General features: G+C 42.8%; 1 protein-coding gene across 2 annotated transcripts in view; it reads right to left on the reverse strand.

The window, feature by feature from the left end:
• The window catches only part of adcy7 (adenylate cyclase 7), a 140,556-nt gene that overhangs the window by 71,883 nt on the left and 54,118 nt on the right, over window positions 1-14,555 (reverse strand). The window lies entirely within an intron of this gene.

Consider the following 14,555-nt stretch of genomic DNA (forward strand, 5'->3'; position numbering starts at 1 on the left):
TGGGAGGTTCCAGGAAAGCAGGTATTCACCTGCATTATTCTATGTTGGTAGCTTCATACCAGTGGCACTTTTATGCAATAAAAGACCTTACAGTTCAGATAGGTACTGCACTGCACACAGGAACTTCAATGGCAACATGATACAATCGCTGATTCTCTGATCTCTTGGAAAACCTGTAGATCTATAGAATTATGCCACCCTACCCTGCTATTGTTGCTGACCGTTGCCAAAAGCAATGAAGTGTTAATTTGTAAATTAACCTGGGGCCATTACATGCAATCACAAACATCTTCACCATTGTTTACGGTTGATTATCCATTCAATATTGATGAATGACTGTTTGATCTAAAGTAATTATGAGAGATGTAGCCATCTAAACCATCTATTGCCTTTTGTTTCTGTATACTTCAAAGGAGGTTGGATTGTATTTCTAAGGGATGCGTGTTTTATCTGGGGAGCAGAAGGCAGTCACTTTCAGTCTAGCAGTCAATAACCAAAGAGCTCTCTGTATTTCAAAAGTTCAGGCCAGCGAGCAGAACAGCTGACCTAGATTTCAAACGGTAGCCTGTTCTACGGGGTAAGAAGTGAATCTATATTTTAAAGTCTATGTTTGAAAAGAAAATGAGTGCCCTCTATTATTTTATCGAGGCGGGGAGAGAAAGGGAAACTTCACTGTTACACTGTTCACTATTCATTCACCTGTCTTATGCAAATAAAACCAGTTGTTTATTCAAACAACAAGAACAACAAACAAACAAACAAACAACCAACAACAACTTGCATTTATACAGTGCCATTAACGTAGTAAAATATCCCAAGGTGCTTCACTGGAGCGTTATCAAACAAAATTTGACACTGAGCCACATAAGGAGATATTTGGACAGGTGACCAAAAGCTTGGTCAAAGAGGTCGGTTTTAAGGAGTGCCTTAAAGGAGGAGAGAGGTGTAGAGAGAAAGAGGTTTAGGGAGGGAATTCCAGAGATTAGGGCCACTAATGGTGGAGCGATTAAAATCAGGGATGCGCAAGAGGCTAGAATTGGAGGAGCACAGAGATCTCAGAAGCTTGTAGGGCTGGAGGAAGTTACAGAGATGGGGAGGGGTGAGGCCTTGAGCCTCGGTCTGTAAAGAGTATATATTCAACAACAGTAACAACAGCAGCATATTCAGTCCACTTTCCGAGAAAGGAGAATCACGTGGTGGGACGTGATGTACAGAATAAGGGCTGCATTATGATCCTTGGGTTTCACTATTGTTTACTTAGATATTGGGCATATAAGGCATTCTCTCCAGATTATAGAGGACATAAGATCTGCTTATGGGAGTGGCAGGTGACGCTGCACCTGAGAAAATATCCATCATGAAAACTCAAAAAAAGTGATAGAATTACTTTGAAGTGCAGTGTTGGTAAACACAGCAGCCATTATACACAAAACTGTAGAAACAGCAATGAGATGAATGATGAGTTGGTCTGTTTTTATTGGTGGTGTTAGTTGAGTATTTGGTCAGAACAGCAAAACAACTCTTCGCTCTTCTTCAAAATAGCAATGTGGGATCTTTGACAATGACCTGAACAAGGAGACAGGGTCTCAGTTGAATGTCTCATCCAAAGGCCAGCACCCCAACAGTGCAGCACTCGATCTTGCACTGGAGTATCAGCCTGGATTATGTACTGAAGTCATAGAGTAGGACTTGAACCTATAGTTTTCTGACACACGGAGGCAAGAGTACAACCAACTGAGCCAAACTGATACACCCAGCACAAATAAACATAGTATTCATCCTGTACACTCAGAAAGCAGCATTCTCTATGTTGATTATACCAAGATAATTAGATCTCTATTTCTCACTGTTGTGTTTCCACTTCTGATGCCTGATGAATGGAAGAAAATTGAATACATATTCATCATTAAAGCAAAAGAAAGAACTTGCATTTATATAGTGCCATATCTCATTCGCAGAAATGCAAAGTTCTTCAAAATCAGTGAACAGCTTTTGAAATACTGTTGTTATATAGGCAAACACAGCAACCAGTTACACAAAGCAAGGACCCTTAAACAGCAAATGATGTGAATGAGCAGTTAATTTGTTTCTTTTTGGTGGTGATGTGTAAGGGAGAATGTTAACCCTGCTCTTCAAACAGTGCCATGGAACCTTGAGTGTCCAGATCAACAGGCAGGTGGGGTCTTTGTTTAGCATCTCATCCGAAAGAAGGCACATCTGACCATGCAACAGTATTGAAGTGTCAGCCGAGATTATGTGCTCAAATCCTGAAATGGGGCCTGAACCCACAACCTTTTGTCCCAAAGGCAAAACTGATACCAGCTGAACCAAACTGACACAAAGAAAAGAAAAACAGATTAATATTTACTGATATAGTCCAACTGGTTCTGAATTATGTTCTATAACCTAACTCTCTCATTGAATTCTTAGTTTCTCGCCCTGCCCCCTCAAAAAAGGGGAGCCCAGCGTGTGCAGCTAAATGACCAATCTTTTCAAAGTCATACAAAAATTGATATTACAACATAAATCAGCCCGTTAATTCCTTTTTTAAACTTTATGTACCCAACAATAATATAGATTTCTAATGTAAATGTTAATCAGACAATTTATTGCCTCTAAATTTGCCTTCTCGTGTCAGATTATAAAGTTAAGGATCAGAATCAAATATCAACAACTAATACAGGAGAACATTCATAATATTCAAATGTGTACTCATTGTAATGAGTAAAATAAAGGCCATGAATATGCATCAAATCTTCTGTTCAGAGCACTTCCCTTTTCTCATGGACTCTAATTCTATTTTTAACCAAGATACCAATGTGTAATGTAGTGCCTTAAACCACGTACAGACAAACATTACAATTTAGAATTGGAACAGAACTGTCATTCATTAATTATGTACTCCAAAACTTCCAATTTCATGGCCCTCCTGCACTTGCCAATTATACATTTTAACAGATAACCTCGATTCACACGAGCAATTTGTGCCTCGTTTGTGTTGAAGTAGAACCTGCTGCAAAGCTCAAAAAACAAAGTCGAAATTAAAATTGTCCTTTTTATTATAATGACAAAAACCGCAGCCTCTGCCTGTGTTTAACAGAATGCAATTTAAAAAAAGAAACAGAAAAAGTAAAAGGAGCATTGCCTTTCACAAACTTACAGGCAAAATGAGAGGTCAGGTGAAAGCAAACGGCAGTGACTACACTACCCCTAAAAGGTCAACAGCTTACATACGCCTCGGATAAACCCCCATTCTGCGAAAATGCTTTTTCAAAAAGCCCCTCTCCCCACTAGCATATGTAATTTTTGCACTCCTTCCAATGCAGAATAAAGCAATAATTGAATTCAGAGTTCAAACATTTACCTGACGAAGGAGGAAGCCTCCGAAAGCTTGTGAATTTAAAATAAAATTGCTGGACTATAACTTGGTGTTGTAAAATTGTTTACAATTGTCAACCCCAGTCCATCACCGGCATCTCCACATCATGAATTCAGAGTAAGCTTCTGTTTACACAGTGAGCGCAGAGTAAATCTGCACAACCAAATCCCAATCAATATATTATTCCAATTTTCCCCCTCTTCTCCTGAAAGCCCGGACTCCTTCGGGTGTACAATTCCACTGGTACGAGTCGACCTCATCCAAGGGGACATTCTTCACCCGTCAGCCAACACAATGAATGTACGGAGTCGTACAACACCAGGTTATAGTCCAACAGCTTTAATTGAAATCACAAGCTTTCGGAGCTTTGCTCCTTCGTCAGGTGAGTCAGGGGTTCCAGAAAGGCACCGCAAATATAGTCAGAGAACAATGCCTGGTGATTACAGATAATTTGCTGCAAGAAAAATAGGGTGGTAATAGTAGGGGACTTTAACTTTCCCAACATTGACTGGGACAGCCATAGCATTAGGGGCTTGGATGGAGAGAAATTTGTTGAGTGTATTCAGGAGGAATTTCTCATTCAGTATGTGGATGGCCTGACTAGAGAGGGGGCAAAACTTGACCTCCTCTTGGGAAATAAGGAAGGGCAGGTGACAGAAGTGTTGGTGAGGGATCACTTTGGGACCAGTGATCATAATTCCATTAGTTTTAAGATAGCTATGGAGAATGATAGGTCTGGCCCAAAAGTTAAAAGTCTAAATTGGGGAAAGGCCAATTTTGATGGTATTAGACAGGAACTTTCAGAAGTTGATTGGGAGAGTCTGTTGGCAGGAAAAGGGACGTCTGGTAAATGGGAGGCTTTCAAAAGTGTGTTAACCAGGGTTCAGGGTAAGCACATTCCTTATAAAGTGAAGGGCAAGGCTGGTAGAAGTAGGGAACCTTGGATGACTCGGGAGATTGAGGCCCTAGTCAGAAAGTAGAAGGAGGCATATGACATGCATAGGCAGCTGGGATCAAGTGTATCCCTTGAAGAGTATAGTGACTGCCGGAGTAGAGTTAAGAGAGAAATCTGGAGGGCAAAAAGGGGACATGAGATTGCTTTGGCAGATAAGGCAAAGGTGAATCCAAAGAGCTTCTACAAATACATAAAGGGCAAAAGAGTAACGAGGATGAGAGTAGGGCCTCTTAAGGGTCAACAAGGTCATCTATGTGCGGAACCACAAGAGATGGGTGAGATCCTAAATGAATATTTCGCATCGGTATTTACGGTTGAGAAAGGCATGGATGTTAGGGAACTTGGGGAAATAAACAGTGATGTCTTGAGGAGTGTACATATTACAGAGAGGGAGGTGCTGGAAGTCTTAACGCGCATCAAGGTAGATAAATCTCCAGGACCTGATGAAATGTATCCCAGGACGTTAGGGGAGGTTAGGGAGGAAATTGCGGGTCCCCTAGCAGAGATATTTGAATCATCGACAGCTACAGGTGAGGTGCCTGAAGATTGGAGGGTAGCAAATGTTGTGCTTGGGCTGATAAGTGGCAAGTGCCAGGCAATGACCATCTCCAACAAGAGAGAGTCTAACCACCTCCCCTTGACATTCAACGGCATTACCATCACCGAATCCCCCACCATCAACATCCTGGGGGTCACCATTGACCAGAAACTTAACTGGACCAGCCATATAAATACTGTGGCTACTAGAGCAGGTCAGAGGCTGGGTATTCTGCGGCGAGTGACTCACCTCCTGACTCCCCAAAGCCTTTCCACCATCTACAAGGCACAAGTCAGGAGTGTGATGGAATACTCTCCACTTGCCTGGATGAGTGCAGCTCCAACAACACTCAAGAAGCTCGACATCATCCAAGATAAAGCAGCCCGCTTGATTGGCACCCCATCCACCACCCTAAACATTCACTCCCTTCACCACCGGCGCATTGTGGCTGCAGTGTGCACCATCCACAGGATGCACTGCAGCAACTCGCCAAGGCTTCTTCGACAGCACCTCCCAAACCCGCGACCTCTACCACCTAGAAGGACAAGAGCAGCAGGCACATGGGAACAACACCACCTGCACGTTCCCCTCCAAGTCACACACCATCCCGACTTGGAAATATATCGCCGTTCCTTCATTGTCGCTGGGTCAAAATCCTGGAACTCCCTTCCTAACAGCACTGTGGGAGAACCGTCACCACACGGACTGCAGCGGTTCAAGAAGGCGGCTCACCACCACCTTCTCGAGGGCAATTAGGGATGGGAAATAAATGCCGGCCTTGCCAGCGATGCCCACATCCCGTGAACGAATAAAAAAAAAGGGTGGCAGGGAAAAGCCTGGGAACTACAGACTGGTGAGCCTGACATCTGTATTGGGTAAGTTGTTAGAGGGCATTCTGAGAGGCAGGATCTACGGGCATTTGGAGAGGCAGAGACTGATTAGGAACAGTCAGCATGGTTTTGTGAGAGGAAAATTATGTCTCACAAATTTGATTGAGTTTTTTGAAGGGGTAACCAAGAAGATAGATGAGGGCTGTGCAGTAGACGTGGTCTACATGGACTTCAGCAAAGCCTTTGACAAGGTACCGCATGGTAGGTTGTTACATAAGGTTAGGTCTCACGGGATCCAAGGTGAGGTAGCCAATTGGATACAAAATTGGATTGACGGCAGAAGATAGAGGGTGGTTGTAGAGGGTTGTTTTTCAAACTGGAGGCCTGAGACCAGCGGTGTGCCTCAGGGATCGGTGCTGGGTCCGCTGTTATTTGTTATTTATATTAATGATTTGGATGAGAATTTAGGAGGCATGGTTAGTAAGTTTGCAGATGACACCAAGATTGGTGGCATTGTGGACAGTGAAGAAGGTTATCTAGGATTGCAACGGGATCTTGATAAATTGGGCCAGTGGGCCGATGGAGTTTAATTTAGATAAATGTGAAGTGATGCATTTTGGTAGATCGAATCGGGCCAGGACCTACTCCTTTAATGGTGGGGCAATGGGGAGAGTTATAGAACAAAGAGATCTAGGAGTACAGGTTCATAGCTCCTTGAAAGTGGAGTCACAGGTGGATAGGGTGGTGAAGAAGGTATTCAGCATGCTTGGTTTCATTGGTCAGAACATTGAATACAGGAGTTGGGATGTCTTGTTGAAGTTGTACAAGACATTAGTAAGGCCACACTTGGAATACTGTGTACAGTTCTGGTCACCCTATTATAGAAAGGATATTATTAAACTAGAAAGAGTGCAGAAAAGATTTACTAGGATGCTACCGGGACTTGATGGTTTGACTTACAGGGAGAGGTTGGATAGACTGGGACTTTTTTCCCTGGAGAGTAGGAGGTTAAGGGGTGATCTTATAGAAGTCTATAAAATAATGAGGGGCATAGATAAGGTAGATAGTCAAAATCTTTTCCCAAAGGTAGGGGAGTCTATAACGAGGGGGCATAGATTTAAGATGAGAGGGGAGAGATACAAAAGTGTCCAGAGGGGCAATTTTTTCACTCAAAGGATGGTGAGTGTCTGGAACGAGCTGCCAGAGGCAGTAGTAGAGGAGTGTACAATTTTGTCTTTTAAAAGGCATTTGGACAGTTACATGGGTAAGATGGATATAGAGGGATATGGACCAAGTGCAGGCAACTGGGACTAGCTTAGTGGTATAAACTAGGCGACATGGACATGTTGGGCCGAAGGGCCTGTTTCCATGTTGTAAGCTTCTATTATTCTATGATCTTTCCAACTGCCAGTTATCACACCTCGGCAGAGAGATAATCACAGCAATCAAAGGAGTGGATGGTGTTCAGACAGGTTACATTACATCCAAGAATACTGAATACACAAGGGGTCAGATAACAAAGACAGAGAGAGAGAGAGAGAGAGAGAGAGAGAGAGAGAGAATGAATGACCAGTTGTATTAAAAACAGATAACTTTTTTTCGCTGGTGGGGTTACATGTAGCATGACATGAACCCAAGATCCCGGTTGAGGCCGTCCTCATGGGTGCGGAACTTGGCTATCAATTTCTGCTCGACGATTTTGCGTTGTCGTGTATCTCGAAGGCCGCCTTGGAGAACGCTTACCCGAAGATCTGAGGCTGAATGTCCTTGACTGCTGAAGTGTTCCCCGACTCGGAGGGAACCCTCCTGTCTGGCGATTGTTGTGCGGTGTCCGTTCATCCATTGTCGCAGTGTCTGCATGGTCTCGCCGATGTACTATGCTCCGGGGCATCCTTTCCTGCAACGTATGAGGTAGACAACATTGGCCGAGTCACAGGAGTATGAACCATGTACCTGGTGGGTGGTGTCCTCTCGTGTGATGGTGGTATCTGCGTCGATGATCTGGCATGTCTTGCAGAGGTTGCCGTGGCAGGGTTGTGTGGTGTCGTGGACGCTGTTCTCCTGAAAGCTGGGTAATTTGCTGCGAACGATGGTCTGTGTGAGTTTAGGTGGCTGTTTGAAGGCGAGTAGTGGAGGCGTGGGGATGGCCTTAGCGAGGTGTTCGTCGTCATCGATGACATGTTGAAGGCTGCGAAGAACATGGCGTAGTTTCTCCGCTCCGGGGAAGTACTGGACGACGAAGCGTACTCTGTTGTTTGTGTCCCGTGTTTGTCTTCTGAGGAGGTCTACGCGATTTTTTGCTGTGGCCCGTCGGAACTGTCGATTGACGAGTCGAGCGTCATATCCCATTCTTACGAGGGCGTCTTTCAGCGTCTGTAGGTATCCATCGCGTTCCTCCTCGTCTGAGCAGATCCTGTGTATTCGCAGGGCTTGTCCATAGGGGATGGCCTCTTTGACGTAGTCAGGGTGGAAACTGGAAAAGTGGAGCATCGTGAGGTTGTCCGTGGGCTTGCGGTAGAGTGAGGTGCTGAGGTACCTGTCTTTGATGGAGATTCGTGTGTCCAAGAAAGAAATCGATTCTGAGGAGTAGTCCATGGTGAGTTTGATGGTGGGATGGAACTTGTTGATGTTATCGTGTAGTCTCTTCAGTGATTCTTCACCGTGGGTCCATAGGAAGAAAATGTCGTTGATGTATCTGGTGTATAGCATTGGTTGGAGGTCCTGTGCAGTGAAGAAGTCATGCTCGAACTTGTGCATGAAAATGTTGGCGTATTGGGGTGCGAATTTGGTCCCCATGGCTGTTCCGTGTGTTTGGGTGAAGAACTGGTTGTCGAAGGTGAAGACATTGTGATCCAGGATGAAGCGGATAAGTTGTAGGATGGCGTCTGGAGATTGGCTGTTGTTGGTGTTGAGTACTGAGGCTGTCGCAGCGATGCAGTCATCGTGGGGGATACTGGTGTAGAGTGCCGAGACGTCCATCATGGTGAGAAGTGTTCCTGGTTCAACTGGTCCGTGGGTGCCCGCGTGGGAGACTTCTACTGCCTCCCAAAGATACACAAAGCCAACACACCCGGACGTCCTATCGTATCAGGCAACGGAACCCTGTGTGAGAACCTCTCTGGAAACGTCGAGGGCATCCTGAAACCCATCGTGCAGGGAACCCCCAGCTTCTGTCGCGATACTACAGACCTCCTACAAAAACTCAGCACCCACGGACACCTTCACCTTCGACAACCAGTTCTTCACCCAAACACACGGAACAGCCATGGGGACCAAATTCGCACCCAAATACGCCAACATTTTCTTGCACAAGTTCGAGCACGACTTCTTCACTGCACAGGACCTCCAACCAACGCTATACACCAGGTACATCGACGACATTTTCTTCCTATGGACCCACGGCGAAGAATCACTAAAGAGACAACACGATAACATCAACAAGTTCCACCCCACCATCAAACTCACCATGGACTACTCCTCAGAATCGGTTTCTTTCTTAGACACACGAATCTCCATCAAAGACGGGCACATCAGCACCTCACTCTACCGCAGGCCCACGGACAACCTCACGATGCTCCACTTTTCCAGTTTCCACCCTGACCACGTCAAAGAGGCCATCCCCTATGGACAGGCCCTGCGAATACACAGGATCTGCTCAGACGAGGAGGAACGCGATGGACACCTACAGACGCTGAAAGACGCCCTTGTAAGAACGGGATATGACGCTCGACTCGTCAATCGACAGTTCCGACGGGCCACAGCAAAAAATCGCATAGACCTCCTCAGAAGACAAACACGGGACACAACCAACAGAGTACCCTTTGTCGTCCAGTACTTCCCCGGAGCGGAGAAACTACGCCATGTTCTTCGCAGCCTTCAACATGTCATCGATGACGACGAACACCTCGCTAAGGCCAAACCCACGCCTCTACTACTCGCCTTCAAACAGCCACCTAACCTCAAATAGACTATCGTTCGCAGCAAATTACCCAGCTTTCAGGAGAACAGCGTCCACGACACCACACAACCCTGCCACGGCAACCTCTGCAAGACATGCCAGATCATCAACGCAGATACCACCATCACACGAGAGGACACAACCCACCAGGTACGTGGTTCATACTCCTGTGACTCGGCCAACGTTGTCTCCCTCATACGTTGCAGGAAAGGATGCCCCGGAGCATGGTACATCGGCGAGACCATGCAGACACTGCGACAACGGATGAACGGACACCGCGCAGCAATCGCCAGACAGGAGGGTTCCCTCCCAGTCGGGGAACACTTCAGCAGTCAAGGACATTCAGCCTCCGATCTTCGGGTAAGCGTTCTCCAAGGCGGCCTTCGAGATACACGACAACGCAAAATCGTCGAGCAGAAATTGATAGCCAAGTTCCGCACCCATGAGGATGGCCTCAACTGGGATCTTGGGTTCATGTCACGCTACATGTAACTCCACCAGCGAAAAAAAGTTATCTGTTTTTAATACAACTGGTCATTCTCTCTCTCTCTCTCTCTCTCTGCCTTTCAGGTCTCTCTCTCTCTCTCTCTCTCTCTGTCTTTGTTATCTGACCCCTTGTGTATTCAGTATTCTTGGATGTAATGTAACCTGTCTGAACATCATCCACTCCTTTGATTGCTGTGATTATCTCTCTGCCGAGGTGTGATAACGGGCAGTTGGAAAGATTATCTGTAATCACCAGGCATTGTTCTCTGACTATATTTGCGGTGCCTTTATGGAATCCCTCACTCACCTGACGAAGGAGCAAAGCTCCGAAAGCTTGTGATTTCAAATAAAGCTGTTGGACTATAACCTGGTGTTGTCCGACTCCGTACATTTGTCCACCCCAGTCCATCACCGGCATCTCCACATCATACAATGAATGTCAGCACGCTATTCTACTACGGGGGTTATTACAATCCTATCACCACCCATCATCCACGCAAGTGTATTTGTTAGATCACTGGATATCAATGAAAAGCAGGAACAATGTGAGATTTTTTTCCCTCCCTAGGCCAGGGTCACTGAATTCAAATGTTATACCCTACTGCCGCATCAATTAAATCATTACGCTTCGTCAATATCAGCCATACTTCCAACTAAAGTATCTAATGGCAATGAAGTAAATAATTTTCCTCAAATCCTGTCATTGTGGAGAGATATTGAGCTATGAATATTTAATCCTTATTTGTACAACGTAACTTGATGAATCTGTGAGCAACAACAACTTGCATTTATATAGCGCCTTTAATGTCGTAAAACGTCCCAAGATGCTTCACAGGATGGAATATGTAGGAAAAATAAACTGAATCAATTCAGAAGAGGGTGGGTGGAGATAGACTCAGATGAGTTTGGCAACTCAATTCACACTTCCAATTTTACAAGAACTGTTACAAAGAAAAGTCGGGGGAGAGAAAAATACATTCATTTCAAAATTGCAGAGCAAAGTAAACCAATCAGCATGAATAAGAAAGCCATTTAAACCTATGTAATGTGAATATATAGCAAATGTGTAATTTGTTCTGGCTAAACTTCTCAAACCATTTTATGTGGTTTTCCTCATGCAGTGAACCTGAACTATTTCCTATACCACTTGCCGCTCATCAAAGAGAGTTTTTTTTACCTGCTAAATGACATACATCATTAATGAATATGTATTTAATACATTGACTTCAGAACTTTTGACTTTAGCTCCATGCCCCATTTTCTTTATAGCATTAGGTGCTTCGGATATGGGGTGGCTCTGTCAAAGTCTAGGGGAGGGGATAAGGGCTGACACTTCCAGTGCAGACCCTTTCATAGAAAATTTTGGGGGGGGGGGGGGTGGGTTCTATTCCCAGCATGTTGGCTTGTTATCACCTCCTTTAAGATTATTTCTTGTTCTCATTTTAGACCAGTGTTGTCCAATATGTTAGTCACTGGCCACATGTGGATGATTGGGAATACATCTGTGACTAATTGTATTTGATTAATAAATAAAAAATGAGTAATAGACACTATCGTTAGACAGGTGATCTCAATACTCATTTGCAGAGCTATGCATATGTACTTTAACCTTTTTGTGCATTTGTTGTTGAAATGGTAAGAGTAGAGTGTGCAAATATTTTTTGATCATTGTGAGTATTTTACTTCCTTGGTTACTGAATGATGGTTAATGTTTGTTAATTAAACATGCACATGTGAAAAACGTTTATCTGTATTGTGTGAATGTACGTAATGTTTTTTCCTCAAAGTGCATGTAGCAAAAACGGTGTTGCTGTCGTCACACCTGTGGCTTGTCAGCAATTTCAATGGGACAACATTATTTTAAATTTCCTGCATGTTTTCTCTCTTCCCCATCTTCTTCCCCTTTATCTGTGTGGGTTTCCAATTGCTTTTCATCATCTTAGCTATTACATTATGTTTTTGTTCTTTTAATGTCCTTTCATGGTCTCACTTGATAATCTATTATACCTTTTAACAGGTCCCCGTTTTTCTATCAATCAGTCCGCAGGTCATTCTACTCATTAACTTCCTCTCTGTGATTGAAGTAGCTGTTTTCTTCCCCCCTTTTTTTCTCTCTTCCACCCTACAAAAGCACTTGGTTAGTTCTGATGATGGGTCTTGCACCCAAAATGTTAACTTTTTAGTTTACAGATACTGACTGACTATATCCAGGATTTTCTATGAATACTATTCCCGCATTTTCTATTTTTATTTCAGATTTCCAGCACTTTTTTTAATTGCCCTCAATATTTGTTTAATATAAATAATCCCAGTATAGCAACTGCTGCAAATGTAAATAAACATTTATATCCTAGAGTGAACACTCACTGACTCAAACTACCATTTTAAATGATTACCACTCTGGTTATATATTTGTGGTTCGGGATCAGATCTCACACAAGTGATCAGAAGCCAGTGTTTTTATGTACAATACAGTGATGTAAACATTAGGTTGTATGTGCCGTAGCTTCAACAGGTGATATGAAAGGAAAACTAAAAGAAAGACAGACTTACATTTATATAATGCCTTTCACAACCGACGGATGTCCCAAAGCACTTTATAATCGATGAAGTACATTCGAAGTGTAGTTATTTTGTAATGTAGGAAACGCGGCAGCCAATTTGCACACGGCAAGGTCCCACAAACAGCAAAGAGATAAATGACCAGATCATCTGTTTTTCGTGATGTTGGTTGAGGGATAAATGTTGGCCAGGGGAGAACTCCCCTGCTGTTCTTTGAATAGCGTCATGGGATCTTTTACATCCACCTGAGATGGCAGACAGGGCCTCAGTTTAACGTCTCATCTGAAAGATTGCACTTCTGACAGTGCAGTACTCCCTCAGTACTGCAGAGTTGCCAGCCTAGATTATGGACTCAAGTCTCAGGAGTAGGGCTTGAACCCACAACCTTCTGACTCCGAGGTGAGTGCGCTGCCACTGAACCAAGGCTGACAACACAGAAGCTCACCTATTTGTGTCAACTAATGAACTTTTCTCTAAAGTGTATTAAGTGTATGACATTTTTGTTGTACCTATCATCTTTATAAGCTACATTCAAATCTTATTCATTTACATGCCTTGTGATATTAAAAGTTGATCCAATTCTGCAAATTTGACAAAGTTCAGCAATAAATTTATAGCGCAATAAAATATAGTAATATCACTTAAGAAATATGACTGAATAATTGCCAAGTAAAATAACTAATCTTTTATTAGAAACAATGTGAGCAAAATTATTGATAAATAACAAGTACAAACACATTTACAGATAACAGGTGTAGCCAATTGTATTGGTACAGCAGTATGCACCCAGATGCTAGCTACTGAAATGCAAGCTTCCTCCTAAACAAGAGGAAATTAATAGAAACATTATTACAAAATCAATGCAATCAGCAATGGGCATCCACGATAACAATTTTAGTTAATGCAATAATTATATTTTACTGTAATTGATTGTTGGTGTATAGATCATTCGTCTCAGGTGCAGTGTTGTAAATTAGTAAATAAAGAGATTATAGTTAATAGAATGCCCAAATGCAACTTAAGTTGAGATCAGTCAGTTCAAGCCCTAAACCCAAGCCTGGATAGATTGAGCCCCTTCTTCCTTATTCCTACATCCTTATCAGTACAACTCTAAGTATTTCCCCTATCAATCATTACTTAAAACAACCCAAGTTGTGAAATGTCGGAAATTTTCATTGTAGAATTAGTGTAAGTAGAATACAAAGAGAAAAAAAAGGAATTAAAATGAGGGAAACATTCTAAATATCATTACATCTGAACTATACACTTTTAAGTGAATAGAACAGAGACTTTTCTAATTTCCAACTTTCTAAACTTATACATTAAATAGGCTCATAAAAAAACACTCCTGTGGAAGAGAAGGGAGTGTATATTCAGATATGTGTATAGGTGGAGATAGAAAGTGTGCTTTTTTATATAAAAAAACTTTGAATTTCAAACGTTAAAGAAATGAGATTTGACTTTGTGGAGCATTAAAAAATAATAGAATACAAAGCAGGTTACATCACAGCAATGAGTGGGCTGGGATATATTGATAAGAACAATATGGATTTTTAAAATTGTGATAGTGACAAACATATATATTCTATCCTCTACTTTTACACAACGTGCACTGTAGATTTTTATATATAAATAACGATTGAAATTACAAACGTAGGCAGATGAACCAGAATGAATTACAACCCATTTGCACAATTGAGTTGTCAAACAACATCACAAAATGGGAGATCTATAAATGCCAACTGAATGCAGAAATTAACAGTCTTGTGATTCATTTCAAGGCATCTTAATTTTTCAAAAATACATAATTTTTACATACACAAATTTCCAGTAGCGCAACTTAATAG

The sequence above is a fragment of the Heptranchias perlo genome, chromosome 16 (assembly GCF_035084215.1).
Source record: "Heptranchias perlo isolate sHepPer1 chromosome 16, sHepPer1.hap1, whole genome shotgun sequence".
Classification (NCBI taxonomy): domain Eukaryota; kingdom Metazoa; phylum Chordata; class Chondrichthyes; order Hexanchiformes; family Hexanchidae; genus Heptranchias; species Heptranchias perlo.